Here is a 5,407-nt window from a genome sequence, read left to right as displayed (position 1 = left end):
CAGTGGCTCAGCCTCAAAACTCACATCAACACATCACCATGGTAGGACAAACCAACAGACAAGTTTGTCTCCCTGTTGGAAACCTCTCGTACCACCCTTACCTGGGTCCCTGTGGCTGACTCCTCCTCTGTCCAGATTCCTGGGCATTTTAATCCCATTTCTCCCGCTCTCCTGCCCTGCTGCTTTGGGCATGCCTGAGTTCCCTCTCCTCATCTGGATCCCTGTGGCTGACTGCAGCTGATTTGTTTACGTAAAGCAGTAGACTGAGTTCCTTCGGTCCCAAGAAACATGTCCAACTCAGCTCAAAAGATAGGCAATGTGTTATTATTAAACTAGTAAACAGTAGGTACAAAAGAGGTGAAAGATATTATGAGGTTAAAGATTTATATAGAAAAATGTGCAGAACAAAGATTCTTAAATTTTAGTTTCTAATTCTTTGTGTATCATTTTCCTTATCTGTAAAACAAGGTACATGAGACAATTTACCTAACACTTTTTATGAGAATGAAATGAATAAACAGAAAGGTAGTTATAACAATAAAGTAGTCTGGAACTGATTGAGAAGATAAGCACTCAATAAGTGAAATAGAAATATGATAGCATGATGATAATGATGACATGTCTATTAGTTCATTGGTAAAGTGGCTTGGGAGCAAATCGTTAGAGTGAATAGATGCCTATAGAATTTGGTTTTACTTCTGTTCTGCCATGAGTTAGCTATTTAGCTTGAGAAACACATTATTCTCCCTGAGTCTTAATATTCCTGTTTGCAAAATGAGAAATAAGGAATACATTTTTGGTAAAGTTTCCTCCAACCTTTAGTGACTACTTATTATTATTATTATTAAGACAGATATTTGTCATATTTAGTTAGCCCTTTTATTTGTGGTTTTAAGATAGAGTATTGATCATACTATTTTTTACATTACTATTTTTTAAGGCAGGGCTAAGATTAAAAAAAAAAAAATGGAGTTCTTGCTTCCTATAGAGGTCAATGGTGTAACAAAATAAGAGCAATAAGAGGGATGGCTTATCTAGTTGGTAAGGTATCTCCTGACCAGAAGGGAAAATGATAATTATTTGCTAATAATGGCAAATGCCGGTACAACTGTCAGTGCTCAGTCCTGCAGTGCTGCTTTGTTAAATGAAGTGGGATCTGCAAACTGACTTCAACATTTTCTTTGTATATGTTATCAAATGGCCATAACAGAAGAAGATAGGTTTTCTGGTAATAATATTAGACTAAGAGCCAAATCCTCTGCTATCAAGTCAGTTCCAACTCATGGAGACCCTATAGAGTAAAAGTAATTCCAGATAATAATGATAATCTCCATAAAATCAATCAGTTGCTTTCCTTCTTGTTAATCTTCCTCTGTATCTCTTTTTCTTTGTCTCCTTCAGAGTAGTAAAACCTGGAGACCTTGAATTTTATACTTTACAGTATATGCCTGCCTTGTAAGTACAATAACTTGCCCTCTGGTCTAGCACTTACTGGTCCTTCTTCTGGCACATTTTCTTCCTTTCTATCATGGTTGTGAACTTCCAGTCATGCTCTATTTATAGATCCCCAAAACCCATGCCATTGAGTCAGATCTGACCCATAGTAAACCCTCCTTGGGTTTCTGAGGCAGTATCACTACAGAAGTAGATTGCCCAACCCTCCTTCTGAGGAGTGGCTGGAGGGTTTGAGCCACCAGCATTCTGGTTAGCAGTCAAATGCCTTAGGCACTACGCCATCAGACTTCCCCTTATTTACAGGTAGTCCTGTGTTATTAGTAAAGTACACTCCTAAGTGTGTCTTTAAGTCTGAGTAAGTCTATGAGTTGAGTTTGTATGTAAGATGGAGCAGGTGCATATGGTTCTTGTTTAGCCTTACTTTAGTGTAAGAAAAGACTAGAAGCCTTTTCAATGATTTTAAAGTTGCATGTGGAGCAAGTGAGAGTGATTGTGATGAAGAACGTATTACAAATAGGGATTGGTTCTATTGTCACAAAGTGAGTGTTATGTAAATTTTACATAACATTCAAGGGCAAGTATAACTTTTCCATAAATGGGATGCTGATAACCCAGAGACTTACCTGTACATATATTTTATATATTATATTTATATATGCAAACCAAATGTATTCATTGTTGTTGTTGCTGTTAGTTGTTATAGAGCTAGTTCCAACTCATGTTGTTGTTGTTATGTGTCGTCGAGTTGGATCCGACTCATAGTGACCCCTCCTTGGGTTTCCAAGGTGGTATCACTATGGAAGTAGATTGCCCAAACTTCCTTCCGAGGAGTGGCTGGTGGGTTTGAACTGCCAGCCTTCTGGTTAGCAGTCAAGTGCTTTAGGCACTAAGCTACCAGAGCGCTTGTTCATAGTGACCCTAATTATAATAGAACAAACAGCTGCCCTGTCCTATGCCATCCTCACAATTTTTGTTATATTTGAGCCCATTGTTGCAGCCACTGTGTCAATTGATCTTTTAGAAAGTTTTTCTCTTTTTTGCTGACCCTCTACTTTAGTAATCATGATGTCCTTTTCCAGGGACTGGTTCAAAACAAGCAAGACAAGTTTCACCATCCTCACTTCTAAGGTACATTCTGGTTGTACTTCCTCCAATACAGATTTGTTCATTCTTCCAGCAACCCATGGTGTATTCACCAAACTCATATTTCATATGTATATCATTTCTTTTCTGGTCTTTTTAATTCATTGTCCATCTTTAACATGCACATGAAGCTATTAAAAATACCATGGTTTGGGTCAGGCACACCTTGGTCTTCAAAGTGACATCTTTGCTTTCTTAACACCATAAAGAGTTCTACAGCAGTTTAGTCTGATACAATACATCATTTGAATTTTTGGCTGCTACTTCCATGAGCATTGATTATGGATCCAAGTAAAATGAAATCCTTGACAACATCAATCTTTTCTCCATTTATGGTGATACTGCTTATTGGTCCAGTTGTGAGAACTTTTGTTTTCTTTATGTTGAGGTGCAATCCAAACTGAAGACTATATTCTTTGATCTTCATCAGTAAGTGCTTCAAGTCCTCTACACTTTTAGCAAGCAAGGTTGTGTCATCTGCATATCACTGGTTGTTAATGAATCTTCCTCCAATCTTGATGCCACATACCTCTTCATATAGTCCAGCTTTCTGTATTATGTGCTCAGCACACAAATTACATAAGTATAATGAAAGGATACAACTCTGAAACACACCTTTTCAGATTATCTGATTTTTCTATACTCCCTTATTCTGTCCAAACAATTTTCTCCTGATCTATATACATGTTTCGCAGGAGCACTATTAAGTGTTCTGGAATTCCAATTCTTTATAACATTATTCATAAGTTGTTATGATCCACACAGTAAAATGCCTTTGCATAGTCAATAAAACACAAATAAGCATCTTTGTAATACTCTCTTGTTTCAGCCAAAATCCGTCTGACATCAATGATGATAGTCCTTTTTTCGCATCTTCTTCTGAATCCACCGTGTGTCTCTCAGTTTGTCATACTGTGGTGGCTTGCATGTTACAGTGATGCTGGAAGTTACATCACAGGCATTTCAAATACCAGCTGGGTCACCTATGGTGGATAGGTTTCAACAGAGCTCCCAAACTAAGACACACTATTATTGTTGTTGTTAGGTGCCATTGAATCAACTCCTACTCATAGCAACCTTATGTACAACAGAACAAAACACTACCTGGTCCTGTGCCATCCTCATAATCCTTGCTATGCTTGAGCCCATTATTGTAGCCACTATGTTAATCCATCTCATTGAGGGTCTTCTCCTTTTTTGCTGACCCTCGACTTTACCAAGTATGATATCCTTCTCCAGGGAATGGTCCCTTCTGACACCATGACCAAACTAGGTGAGATGAAGTCTGGTCATTCTCGTTTCTCAAGAGAATTCTGGCTGCACTTCTTCCAGGACAGATTTCTTTGTGCTTCTGGTGGTCCATGTTTTCAGTATTCTTCGCCTATACTACAATTCAAAAGCATCAAGTCTTATTCAGTCTTTCTTACTAATTGTCCAGCTTACACATGAATGAGGCATTTTAAAATACCATGGCTTGGGTTAGGCTTACCTTAGTGTTCAAAGTGACATTTTTGCTCCTTAACATTTTAAAGGGGTCTTTTGCAGCAGATTTGTCCAGGGCAATATGATGTCTGATTTTTTGACTGTTGCTTCCACAGGTGTTGATTTGGGATAAAAGTAAAATGAAATCCTGACAACTTCTATCTTTTCTCCATTTATCACGATGTTGTTTATTGGTCCAGTTGTGAGGATTTTTGTTTCTTTATGATGAGGTGTAATCCATACTGAGGATTGCAGTGTTTGATTTCATCAGTAAGTTCTTCAAGTCATTTTGAATTTGAGCAAGCAAGGTTGTGTCATCTGCATGTTGTAGGTTGTTAATGATTCTTTCTCCAATCCTGATGCAGTGTTCTTCATAATATAGTCCAGCTTCTTAAATTATTTGCTCAGCATACAAATAGAATTTAAAAACAACCAAACCAAAAAATACTGCCATCAAATTGGATCCTACACATAGTGACCCAACCTTGGGCAAATGACAAACCATTGGCAAATCTAACAAAGTAGAAGAAAGGGAAGATGAATAATAAATTAAAAAGGTGACATCACAACAGAACCAACTGAAATAAAAAAGATAATAACAGAATATTATGAAGAACTGTACTCCAACAGATTTGAGAATCTAGAAGAGATGGACAAGTTTTTTAAAACATAAGACCTACCTAACTCTTCCAGTCAGAGATAGATTGTTTGAACAACTCCATAACAAAAGAAGAAATTGAACAGGTCATAAAATTAATTAGTTAATTAATTAAAATCCCAACCAAAAAAAGTCCTGGCCTAGACAGCTTCACCAGAAAATTCACCCAAATGTTCAGGGAATAGATAACACCTATACTACTCAAACTATTTCAAAGCATAGAGAAAGATTGAATACTCCCAAATTAATTCTACAAAGCAAGCATAACACTAATACCAAAACCAGGAGATACCACAAAAAATGAAAAGTAGAGATCTATGTCCCTCATGAATACAAATGCAAAAATTTTCAACAAAATCCTAGCCAATAGAATCCAACAACACATCAAAAAAATAATACATCATGAAGAAGTGGGATTCATACCAGTTATGCAAGAATGGTTCAACATCAGAAAAACAATCAATGTAATACACCACATAGACAAAACAAAGCAAAAGAACCATATGATATTATCAATTGATGCAGAAAAAGCATTCAACAAAATCCAACATGCATTCCTGTTCAAAACTCTCAGCAAAATAAGGATAGAAGGGAAGATTCTCAATATAATGAAGAGCATATATGCAAAACCAACAGCCAATATTATTGTCAATGGAGAAAGACTCAAAA

This window comes from Orycteropus afer, unplaced genomic scaffold (genome assembly GCF_000298275.1).
Source record: "Orycteropus afer afer isolate SDZICR_OR568_19922 unplaced genomic scaffold, OryAfe1.0 scaffold00216, whole genome shotgun sequence".
NCBI classification, from domain to species: domain Eukaryota; kingdom Metazoa; phylum Chordata; class Mammalia; order Tubulidentata; family Orycteropodidae; genus Orycteropus; species Orycteropus afer.
This window is presented reverse-complemented; position numbering follows the sequence as displayed.